Source organism: Dendropsophus ebraccatus, chromosome 9, assembly GCF_027789765.1.
Source record: "Dendropsophus ebraccatus isolate aDenEbr1 chromosome 9, aDenEbr1.pat, whole genome shotgun sequence".
In the NCBI taxonomy this organism is placed as follows: domain Eukaryota; kingdom Metazoa; phylum Chordata; class Amphibia; order Anura; family Hylidae; genus Dendropsophus; species Dendropsophus ebraccatus.
Window position 1 is genome coordinate 17,471,059 of NC_091462.1, and position 13,752 is coordinate 17,484,810.

Below are 13,752 nucleotides of genomic sequence, written 5' to 3' on the forward strand. Positions count from 1 at the left end.
TCCTGATCTCGCACGGTAAACGGCGTCAGCGCAAAAAAATCCCAAAGTGCAAAATTGTGCATTTTTGGTCGCATCAAATCCAGAAAAATTGTAATATAAAGCGATCAAAAAGTAATATATGCGCAATCAAGGTACCGATAGAAAGAACACATCATGACGCAAATAATGACACCTGATACAGCCCCATAGACCAAAGGATAAAAGCGCTATAAGCCTGGGAATGGAGCGGTTTTAAGTGACATATATTTGTTGACAATGGTTTGAATTTTTTACAGGCCATCAGATACAAGGAAAGTTATACATGTTACATATCGTTTTAATCGTAACGTCTTGAGGAACATATATAACAAGTCAGTTTCACCGCATGGCGAATGGCGTAAAAACACATTTCCCCCAAATAAACAAAATGTGTTGTTGTTTTTTTCAATTTCACCACACATTTATTTTTTTTCTGGTTTCGCAGTGTACTTTATGCAAAAATTCTACCTGTCATTGCAAAGTAAAATTAGTGACGCAAAAAATAAGGGCTCATGTGGGTTTCTAGGTGGAAAAATGCAAGTGCTATGGCCTTTTAAGCACAACGAGGAGAAATCGAAAATGCAAAAATCGAAATTGGCTCTGTCTTTAAGGGGTTAATAGTGTGGATGCATCTTGCCATACTCTGTGCTGATTATACTGTGCAGGTGGAATAAGAAATGATGATAAACAAAGGAAAACAATGACTAATGTCTGTGCGGCACAGTTGTAGCATTGCAGCTCTAGGGTCCCCGCTTCAAATCTCACCAAGGACAACATCTGAGTTTGTATTGTGATGACCGGGTTAGTTTTGTTGTGAGCTCAGCCAGTGATGTTATTTGTGCTAGTCCAGCATACAGGTGTGATGTTGGTACCTGTTTTTTTTCTTGTTTTGTTTTGTGTATGGTCGGCTGTATTCCCCAAAATGGTTGGTAACCTTCCAGGTTGTTGTGAGTCCCTTGGGCTCTTGTCATGGCAACCTGGAAGGGCAACTTATCCACCTAGATTGTCGGTATGCCACCCACAGAAAGATGAAGAATAACTCAAGGTGTGCAGTGGTGTGTGTATAGGTGCAGGTGCGAGCAGAGATAGACAGAGTCCCGTGCATTTGGTAGAAAAATAGAACAACTTTACTGTAGAGCTTTTGTAGCTTAACAGTACACGTTTTACAGACAATAATCTTGATACAGACTTGAGTGCCTAACTTAGTGCTTGAGGTAGGTGCTCAAGAAGAGAAGAAGTAGTTGTAGTGTTTTATAGAAGGTAGAGAGAAGAGGCAAAGAGTTTGCCAGAGGAGCCTTAAACTTAGTGTAGCCTTGTACTCTGCCAGAACCTTGGTAGGTATCTTTAGTAATGAATACTGTATATTTGAATAAAATTAATTGCACACCATAGGACCATTTCTTTTCATTTTCTCATGCTCTTCTTTTATTCCAATATGTATATACACAAAAAAAATTGGCTCCGAAGTTAGGCACATATATTCTCTTTATATCACATTAATCCTTTTAAAGTATATCATAATGCGAATGTTTCAGTCTAAAAAGACCTTTTTCAACAGGTACCATTGGTTGGTGGTAGAAAAGGGAAAATGTGCCAACTGCATAGATGTTCCTATCGTGGACGGAGCGCTCCGGGTAGTGTCCTAGGGGGGTAGAACGAGCCCCAGCCATGGTTATCTGGGTAAAGCAAGGTGTCCAAGGTTTCTAATTTACCTGCACTGCGCAGTAGGATACGTAGACCTTTATATACCGGTAGCTTTGTCCTCCTGGGATCAGCTCCTATCTCTTCAGGAGTCTGTCCTGCACTTTGTAGACGTGTTCCTGACATGGGCTAGGGCATTCCTTGGTGGCTCCCCCCCCCCCCCCCAATGGTGCTTAGCACTGCATAGTGTAAGTGGTAGTTGCTGTTGAGAAACTCTTGGTCTCTAGCTGCATCTGTTCACACTGAAAACTTGTCTGAACTGACCTGACTCACTTCCTCCCACACGGAGCTAACTCCTCCTACAGTGGGTGAGCAAGTGAACAAGGATAGGATAGGTAGGAAAGTAAAGAGCACCTACTAGTGGTCAGCACATAACACCTGGTACAAACAACATTAACCCATTGCTTCCTTCACCTGTGCAATAATAATACATATACATATATAGAAAAGTGACACCTAGTGGGGAAAATCAAAGTACCTCATCCACTACTTAACCTGAGAACTTATGGACAGGTGCATGAAAGAAACACTAACAGTGGGATACCACAGTATGTTCTCTTCCTGCGGGGACTCCGATTTCCTTCCAAATCTATTCCCGCTTTGTGGCTGTTTTGCTGATGGTATAGCAGGGTATAACGTAGGGATGAGGAACCTGTAGGCCTGTAGATGTTGCAAAACTGCAATTCCCATCATGCCTGGACATCTAAAGCCTGGTATAGTGAAACCCTGAATACGGGCAATGCTACCTGTATAAAGTATTGGTGTATTGGTCTATAGTGATTGAACCCCAGCAAATGCCATTATAAATTAATTTATTAGAAGCCATCATATGGATTAGGGCGACAGAACTCTGATGCAATCATGGAATTCTGATGATGATGATATTATTATTATTAATATTATTATTATTATTATTATTCATAATAAAAATCATAATAATAATCATAATAATCATAATAATAATCATAATAATATACCTGATAATATTTGCAATAATAGTAAACATATTCAACAATTCTAATAATAATAAGTAATTAATAATAATAATCTTCCGAGTTGCAGCAGAATTTAACTGTTCAGTCGCTCGGTAATATTTTTGGTTTGCAGAGCACAGTGTTCTCTGGGCTCCATTGGGATGCTCTTGTACTTGCCTTATAGATGGTATACAGCTCAGGTCAGCCTGTGAGAGTGAAATGCTGCAGCACTAAACAATAATAAAGAAGTTTTCTCTAAGTGATCGGTCGTCCTTTTAGTAAACCATATACCTAATATTTTATTAGCTGCCTGATCAGAAGCACTTTGCATTGTGCAGTTGTGACCTCCTTGTTGGAGATGGTGCTCTGCAGCTGATGTTCTTATGCCAGCCTAAGGCGAAAAACTGCATATGAAAATTAATGAGGCCTTCCCAGCTCTTCCCAGCTGTCTACCTGAAACTGCTCATTCTTCTTACAAGCATTTCTGCACTCACCGTCCAGCCTTGTCCTGTAGACTTTGATAGATATAGAGAAGTCTGTGTTATACCTTCATGCTGTCTTTTGTAACACAGCTAAAAAACACTTTTTTTTTACTTTATTATATTTTATTTATTTTAGGCTTATTTATTGTTAACTCACCGCCAGTATCCCTGCAGTGCCATCTGTTTCATCAGAGTTCGGCTACATGAATATGTTTCATTCCTGCACCAGGGTCTTTTGATTTCCAGCCTGACAGAGAATACATTACATGCTCTAATGGGTAGACAGAAGGGAAGTCTGTTCTGTGTTGTCGGCCCCCTGTGAACTACATGATTAAACCATCACTTATTAGATTCCTCCTGGCAACTCTCAGACCCCTCACCTTCCTACCCAGCCGTGCATTCATCATTCTGCTGTATGTCCGCCATGCAGGGTCGGCTCCAGGTTTTTATGGGCCCTCGGGCTACAGAGCCTCAGTAGGCCCCTCATTCTTCCAATATACACAATCACTTGAGACATCCCTAACATACATAAACACAATATTGACACAGACACTGACTGACTGACACTGACTGACAGATGCTGACACACAGCACTTATAGCTCAGTCTTCTCCCTCTTCCTCTCTGCCAGGCTGATCTCCACACTGTAATGTTGAGGACCTTTGGGTCATGTGATCAGGTCCTTCACCCTTTTCTGGTGCCAGAAAATGTTAGAGATTTATAATCAGCTGCTGCATGTCCCACAGCAAGTGATGTATTTTTTTCCAGTCTAGAGAACAGGAGAGATTTTCAAGAAGATTTTCTACTGCTCTGTCCACTTCCTTTAAGACAGAAAAGTACTGGAAGACTGAAGATTTTTAAGTAGAAGTAAATTACAAATCTCTAGCTTTTTTTGACACCAGTTGATTTGAAAGATTTTTATTTTTAATCTTAATTTTTTTCTTTTTATCAGAGCACCCCTTTAACCCCTAGGCGACCTAGGATGTACCGGTACGTCCTGTAAGTCTGTCCCCAGACGACCCTGGACGTACCGGTACGTCCTGAGCTATGAAGCACGGTCCGGAGCGAAGCGCACTTCATAGCAGGTGGGGGCCGGCTGCAATTAGCAGCCAGGACCTCACCGGTAATGACACGCTGCAGCGATCGCGCTGCCGCGTGTCACTAACCCCTTAAACGCCGCAGCGTTTAAGTGTAAGTGACAGGGGTGTCCCCTGTCACTTACCGATCGGGACCCCCGCAGTGTGACTGCGGGGGTCCCAATCGGTAAAACGGACTGCCGGAGGTCTCTTACCTGCCTCTGTGCGGTCCGATCGGTGATCTGCTGCACTGAGCCTGCACAGGCAGGCTCAATGAGCAGATCGCCGATACCATTGATCAATGCTATGCCTATGGCATAGCAATCATCAGTGTAGAAATCCAAGTAGTGTATGTACAAGTCCCCCAAAGGGACTTCAAATGTGTAAAAAAAAAACGTTAAAAACACCAACACACAACCCCAAAACCCCTCCCCCAATAAAAGTTTAAATCACCCCCCATTTCCCATTATACAAATAAAACATATAAAAATAGATTCATTGCGAATGGTGAACGGCGTACACGAAAAGAGGGAAAAAAGTGCGCGAATTACCGATTTTATGTTACATTATATATATAAAAAAAATAATAATAAAAAGTGATCAAAACGACCGATCTTCACAAATATGGTATTATTAAAAACTAGAGATCATGGCGGAAAAAATGACCCCCCCCCCCCATACATCCCCGTAGGTAAAAAAATAAAACCGTTATAAGCGTCACAATAGGCCCATTTTATTAATATTTAATTGCCAAAAAAAAGGATTTCATAAAAAAAAAAATATATATAACATTAGAGAATCTGTGTAACCTGCATATGGTTGTGTTCGGGCTGACCTATAGAGTAATGGTATCATGTCACTGTTACCATATAGTGTATTACGTAGACACAGGAACCCCCCAAACGTTACCATATTGCATTCTTTTTTACGATTTCACCAATTTATATCTTCATAAATAATATATTTGGGATTCCATCATACATGTTATGGTAAAATGAAAGACGCCATTACACAGTACAACTATTCCTGTAAAAAACAAGCACTTACATGGCTTGTAGATAGAAAACTGAGAGTGCTAGAGCTCTTAGAAGGGGGGGAGGGAAAAATGAAAGCGCAAAGATCAAAATTTGCGCGGTCCACTGGGTCATTTTGGGCCTGGTCCTCAAAGGGTTAAAGGAGAAGTTCGGCAAAAATTTTTATTAAAGCATTGTATTGTCCCCCAAAAGTTACACAAATCACCTATATACACTTATTATGGGAAATGCTTATAAAGTGCTTTTTTTCCCTGCACTTACTACTGCATCAAGGCTTCACTTCCTGGATAACATGGTGATGTCGCTTCCTGGATAACATGGTGATGTCACTTCCTGGATAACATGGTGATGTCACTTCCTGGATAACATGGTGATGTCACGACCCGACTCCCAGAGCTGTGCGGGCTGTGGCTGCTGGAGAGGATGATGTCTGGGAGTCGGGTCGTGACATCACCATGTTATCCAGGAAGTGACATCACCGTGTTATCCAGGAAGTGACATCACCATGTTATCCAGGAAGTGAAGCCTTGATGCAGTAGTAAGGGCAGGGAAAAAAGCACTTTATAAGCATTTCCCGTAATAAGTGTATATTGGTGATTTGTATAACTTTGGGGGACAATACAATAATTAAATAAAAAATTTTGCCTGACTGTTCAAAAGGCACTGTTGAAGCAAATGGGAAATGGAAACCATGGCCCAGCATTATCAAATGGGCCAAAAGGTCCAGTTGGATAAATGTCACCCTGTTAAGGCCATATTACATGGCACAATATTGAGGGGGAAGTGAGCACCAACTTGTCAGGTCAGCGCTTGCTTCCCCCTCATTCCCTGCTCGCTGCCTGTTCTATTACACACACAGAGAGTGAGTGAGGAGGAAGAGTAGGGACTGCAGGGAGCTGCAGGTGGGGCTCCCAGATGATCCTTAGAAGTCAGCAGCGGTCTGCTGACGCTGCTCCTGTTAAGCAGAGTGGCAAGCGGCAGATCACCGTTGATCGATTGTGATCCTATAACATGCGTCATTACACCAAATGATTATTGGCCAGAACGGACGTTAATCGGCCAAGTATGGTCAATAATCATTTTATGCAGTAGGGCCAAGAAAATTGACTATGGTTAGAACTAGAGATGAGCTAAACTCAAGCATCCGTGAGTCTGATCATTCAGCATTTGATTACTGATGGCTGAAGAAGTGCAGCTCTAGGGAGTCTGGGAAAATATGGATACACATGGAGCCTATGGACTCCATAGAGATGCATCCAACTTCTTCAGCCACAGTACTCAATTGCCAATTGGACTCGAGCATGCTTGAGTTGAGCTCATCTCTAGTTAGGACACAATGGAGGGAGGATTTATTATAGACCAAGCAATATTGTGTAACATGCCCCAAATTCATTAGGAGGTGCAGGACTCTCTATGCCAGTGAAGAAATTGCGCAGATCTCTGCTAAAGATCATGGTATAATACATTCCCTACAAGTGTCCGTCTATTTTCATAGTATCCACTTTATCATAGTACACGTTTCTCTATATTTTATACTGGCTAACCAGGACATCTATATGTTGAGTGATAGACAAAACTCTCACATATCAGAGGCTTCTACCACCAGGTACAATGTAAGATTAGTAGGTTCGGATTGAAGGTAATAGAACAATCTATCAAAGTGTTCCCGCGCTCACTCCATTCTCTGTTTCAACAAGTTATATGTGTGATTGCAATCGCTCTCTGGTTTGAAATGCATAGAATTTCTATGTGTGTTAATCTCAGTGAGAGGTTGTGTGTGCCAAAGCTCCGCAGAGTGCAAGCCCTTTTGCTACGTGTCAATATATTATGCTTTGCTTGGATAAAGACTGTGGGCAAACATTAGCATTCCGGCAAGCCGGCTGAGCAAAGACCAGAAGAAATAGCAATTGAACTGAAGGGGCCAAAAATCTTCAAGTGCAAGTTACAGGTCAGTGGAGCTACGGGGGAGTACCGGGAATGATCAGAAAGTTAGAGGTATAACTGAAAGCATTTACCCCTAGGGCCTGTTACATTTTGCTTATATTATGGATGTAAAAACCAGCCATTCTACTAAACCAAAAGTAGGTTACCATAGGGCGTTATTAACTGAACTGAAAGAGCACTTTGTATTTGAGATCCTCACTCCAAACCTCAGCAACCTATTCTCTGCAGCCAGAACTAGCAGTATGGTGGACGTTCCATGGACTTTAAGGCCATGTTCACACTACGTAAGTTCCCGCAGAAATCACGGCCATTGTTACAATGGACATGGTTTCTGCGGTACTTGCGTAGTGCTACAGGCTGAGGGAATCCCCATACATATAGTATACACTCCGGCCGGGATCTCTAGTGGTGCAGTAGAAAATTGACATGTCAGTTTTCTGCGGCCGCTGTTCAGTAAATAGCAGCCGCAGGAAACCCTGTCAGTGCACACTATGGAGCGAGCGGGTCCGGTTGCATGCTCCATTGTGTGCTGTGGGGAGTTCTGATGCGGGCGCACACGGATGTGCCTGCATCAGAACCCAGTGGCGCTAAAGAGCATCCGGCCGGTACTGCAGTGTCAGGGATGATCTTTTCTGAGACCAGCCGTTCCGTGACCCGGCTGGGTCACGGAACGGCCGGTCTCATATTACTTGTGACCAAAGGCCTAAAGCGTTATTGTCTTTTGTAGTAACTTTTGACTTGTCATCGGACATCTCAAATGTTATTGATGGCCCTTGCTCATAGGGCACTCCGAAAACTGCTGGCTGAATATCTGACTCTTTTGCTCCATAGACTATAATTAAATGTAAGAGTCGGGTTTGATTGACAGCAGAAGAGAGATGTGCTTCTGACCCAAACAGTTGGTCTTTCCAATTAACCCTAATAAGAAGTAAATTCCCTATTAAACAGGCCATTGCCTAGAAGCAAGTGAGCGCTGACCTGTCAGGTTCCCCGCTCACTTTCGTCGCTATTTCATGGTGAGTGAGCGGCAGTTGTACATGTAGGCTGATACTCCATTCACTTAGAAGACAAGGGACCCAATTGATTGAGCGTGTAAGTTTTGCACTTCGGACTATTGACACTCAATGTACATGAGCAGGGACTCCTATCATTTGACAAGAGTCCCTGCTTCTATACAAATATGAATTGGTTGTAAAATGTGAATCAAACATGAATCCTCATGAAATGGATTTTGAAAGAATTTGTCTCATTGCTAGTGCAAAAAAAAAACATTATTAAATTTAGTGCATCTTTGATAGAGATGAGCGAGCATGTTCTATTGAGTTTATTATTCACTCAAGTATCAGGCTACTCAAAAGTACTCGATAGTCAAGGGATTTCGCATTATTGTCTGATTGTGTCTCTATTCTTCATATCCATGGAGACTTCACCTTCCAGATTAGCTGGGGATCCTGCCGCTGATCCGGAAGGTCTGATTGTGACAGATACACTTTAAACTTCATAGGGATAGGGGGATTAAGGAAAATATACTTACTGCTCCGGGTCTTCTCTATTAATGCTCAGCCAATCAATGGCTGAGGCGGGACTGCACCTGCTGATTGGCTGAGCAGCAATAGTAAAGACAGAGAGAAGACCAGGGCAGTAAGTATAATTCCCCCTCTCCCCTAACCATCAATAGAGCATAAGCATAGTCTGGGCCCGTGGGGCTTAACTTAACATGGAATCCTCCATTCTGCTGACACCTAGTTAAATACTCAAGTTTCCAATTGTTATTACTCAAGTCAACCACTCAACTCAAGTAACAAGCCGCTCGCTCCATAGTGTGCACTGATAGGGTTTTCTGCGGCCGCTATTCACTGAATAGTGGCCGCAGAAAACTGAAATGTCAGTTTTCTATGGCGCCGCAAGGGATCCCGGCCGGAGTGTATACTATGTGTATACACTCTAGCCGGGATCCCTTCAGCCTGCAGCACTACGTAAGTTTTGTGGAAATCACCGCCGTTGTTTCAACGGCCGTAATTTCCACGTAACTTACATAGTGTGAACATAGCCTTAGGGTACAAACACATCTGTAGCAGATTTTTCGCTGCGGTCGGGCAGCACACTGATTGACTGACCGACGGGAGATGCCGAGAGGCCCTGAAGCAAGCAGGAGCGGCAACCCGGCACAGTATCTTCCCCGGCTGCGGGGGGTTATTGTTAGTTATTGTTGGTTATTATTAGTTTTCGATACAGCAGAATGACAATCCCGCTATGAGTTTGTTAGTCCATTAAAGTGAATGGGCAAGTATCCGCAGCCGATTTTGCTGTGAATTTGCAGGGAGAAATCTGCTGCAGATATGTTGTGTGTTTTTGAACCCTTAAAGCATTGGTCTTCCATCTATAACTCTTCAGATGTGACAAAACTACTACAACTCCCGTCATGCTGGGAGTTGTAGTTTTACTAGGAGGCCAATGTGAGTATATGCATGTAGTACAAATATTTGAGAGCTCCCTTGAAGTCAGTGAGATGCTTGTTACAATAGCTGTGACATACTGAAATGTAGCTCTAAGTCACCTGGCAATGAATGTGCAAATGTCAGTCTGTAAAAATAGAATTGTATTCCTGAACTACATAGACCTGATATAGTGCAGGGATATGTGGGTGCCCTCATGTGCTATCAGGAAGCACTTGGTAACTGGGATTCCACTGCAATCGCTCCTTTCCATACAGCTATGATTCATATGACATATGATTTTGACCTTCAGATGTCTGTAATTTTTCAGCTATACTAACCATATGGAATATTCTCTAAATGCATCTTTTATGATTTAGGTTTTCTTTCTATTTCAGATAAATATTCATATGATCAAGCAAAGTCATTCCTTGTGTGTGTTTCTGGGATACAATATGGTTCCGTCATGCTCTTTTATCAAGAACACAATATTAAAGAGTACAATAGCTATCGCTTATCGCAGAACGCACAGTAACAAAGAATAGGAAAAATGGAACTAGAAAATTTCATGTTACTTTTGTTTCTAACAGATTTTAAGTGGTTGCAGCAGCCTGTCATTGACTGCAAGGGCAGATGTTAGTGCAGGTAAACAGTATGTGCACTCTTGCAACCAAGACCTGCCCAACATACCATTAAACATATATATATATATATATATATATATATATATATACACAGCCCAGCATACCATTATATATACATATATATATATATATATATATATATATATACACAGCCCAGCATGCTAATATATATATATATATATATATATATATATATATATATATATTTATATACACAGCCCAACATACCATTATATGTATATATATATATATATATATATATACATATATATATATATATATATATATATATATATATATATACATACAGCCCAACATACCTATATATATATATATATATATATATATATATATATATATATATATATATATATATACAGCCCAACATACCATTATATATACAGCCCAGCGTACCATTATATATATACAGCCCAACATATATATATATATATATATATATATATATATATATATACACCCACACACACAGCCCAGCATACCATTTTATATAAGCTCTTATACTTAATAAAAACCTATTACAGCGTTTCTTAAAATCGTTTGTACTATTAGTTATTAGTTATAGTTATTGATTTCTGGAAAATGACATTTAAATGAAAGTTAGGCTTTAATTTCAGCACGTTCATATGGTCCTAATCCATCCACGGGTTATGCTTTAATCTATTTATGGGAAAGGAGGTTGTATGGTGCATCACATTGTACTTGCCAATCAATGTCTGCTGCGATGTCCAGTCTCAGTCAGCTATTGGCTGAGCGGTCTAGAGGTGGCTGGAAGCATTGGAGACATTGGAGGGAGCACGGACAGGTGAGCACACCCTTTTTTTGAGTACTAAATTGTGCGGCTGCCATCTTGACAAACTCGTTATTATCTTTGTAAAATGTTTGCAAAGAATCTTGATTCGTAAGATTTGTTTTTTTCATCTCTAATATAACTATTTTTTTTTTTTAGCAATACCTGTGTAACAACAGTAAAGCATTCTACAGACCATGCATATGTATTAGTCCATAAAATAAGCCATTAAATATTTATTTTATTTTATTTTATCTTATTTTATTACTATGTTCTGCTCAAAGGAGATGTCAGTTTTCTGCCGTGTCTCTGCAAATCATCTTCTTTTGATAAGAAATGTAAAAGCCATTGTATAGCCATAACCGTATCATGTCCAATCTAGGTAACTGTAATAGAAGACATCTGTGTCTGGCATGCAACAGGAGGAGCCTCAATCTGTTGTGTAAAATGTCCGTTCTGTGGATCGCTCACTGACATTATTGTTATAAAATGTGATAGATGATAATAGTAAAGGCGCATAGAGATGATATCGTATATGTGGAGGATTGGACTGGACTAAAGCCTCTATTCTCTATATCTCCAGCTGTTATAAATAGTGTCTATGGAATAGATCATGTATCTTTGCTTTTTATTATTCTTATTGGAGCCAGAAAAATAAATTATTTATATACCCATAATTTTACTGTCTAAATTTAACCCTGTGTTAAAAGTTGGAAAAATAATCCCACAGCAGACACATAAAGAGGAAAACATATATTTGAAATCAACTGGTATCAAAAGCTTATACAGAATTGTAAAATACTTCTATTTAAAAATCTAAAGTCTTCCCATACTTATTAGCTGTTGTATGTCCTGCAGGAAGTGGTGTATTCTTTCCAGTGCTCTCTGCTGCCACCTCTGTCCATGAGAGCGGAAGTGAATCCCCATAGAAAATGTCTCTTGCTCTGAACAGTTCCTGACATGGACAGAGAGGGCAGCAGAGAGCACTGTGTTAGACTGAAAAGAACACACCACTTCCTGTCGGACATACAGCAGCTGATAAGTACTGGAAGACATTTTTGATTGTTAAATAGAAGTAATTTACAAACCTGTAGATAAAAAAAAAAATCTCAGGAGTACCCTGACTGCTGGTTCAGGCTTTAGGTGATCACAGGTTCCCTTTGATTTAATGTATCTGCATTCAGCCTTAAAAAAACTCCTTTAACATGTCAGAGATCAGTTGGGTTATGGATGCTGAAACCATCACTAATCCCTGGAATGAATGGGAAGAAGCGCTCTGCTGAGTGTTTCTCTCCCCAGCTCACTCCCTACTGCAGGAGACAGATTTCATAATACTGTAGGTCTATGGAGCCTGTCTTCTAGAATGAGCACTCAGACCCTGACCTTGTCTTTATGTTATGTCATTTTTTTTCCCAATAATAATACCGACAGATTAGCCCTCTACATGCAGTTGAGCCAATTTTACCCCTCCTATGGCCATAGACTTCTATGGGCAGCTGTAACCTGATCCTTCAGTGAGCTGATCATGCCAATGACAGATGCAATCAGTGAATGATGAGTTTAGGAGGAAGAGGAATGGAGCCTGCTAAGATTTATTACATTTTTTATTACAGTCCTTTGTACTATTGATTTGTGTAAATTTTGTAGAAAGGTTAAAGACAATTAAAGGAACTATGGGATCGGGGAGAAGATACCTGGTTGACAATAGTCTTAAGGGATAAATAGTCGGAAGGGATAAAGAAGCAGCCAGAGGCAATGTGTTCCTGGATTGTCACCATGCACTGAGCCAGACACATCAGATATTTAGATATTTCCCTGGAGTTTCCCTTTAACAGAAGCTGCAGCCTTCCCGGACACGTACAGCTCACTCCGACACCCTGCCCGTCCCTTCCCCATTTGTCCTTTTGGTTGCTAATTCTGACATTATTTTCTACTTGCTCATCACAAAAAAAACTTTCCAAAGGTTAAGTCATCAATTATTGGTGATAGGGAATAAATAATATTGGTGGTTGTAAACTTTTTTTTTTTTTTTACGTATTGGCAAATCTATATCCGATGCTGCATATTCATAATCTTACAGACTTGGCACCGATCAGGCCACAACCCAAAGTGACACTTCCACCCACTGTCCTTGTCAAAGAGCAAAAACTTTTCTATCATTCTAGTAACGGATTGTTGGACTCCGGGAAACAAAGCTTCATTGTTTCCATGCACAGATGCAATGCTTCTCACAGCTGAGGTCAGGCTTCAATTCTATTCAGGCTAGACAATCTATTATCAGCAGCAGAACTCTGTCACCTGCCATTGCACTTCTTCTTCTTCTTCTCCTTCTCCTTCTCCTTCTCCTTCTCCTTCTCCTTCTCCTTCTCCTTCTTCTTCTTCTTCTTCATGCAGCTGTCAAAACTGACGCAATTCATTTATTTTATTTTTTTATTAAATCAACAAGGGTTGTGATCGCAACAGTTTTTTTTTTTTTTTTAATATAATTTATTTTAGTTTTCTATGTTTAAATCAACATTATAGATATGGCCACTAGGTCTCTCTCTCTTCCCTGCACATATGTACAGATGCTGTGCATCCACTTTTAGTAGAATCCTGGGGGTGCTTGCATTGTATGGTCAGCTCTCCCGTCACACA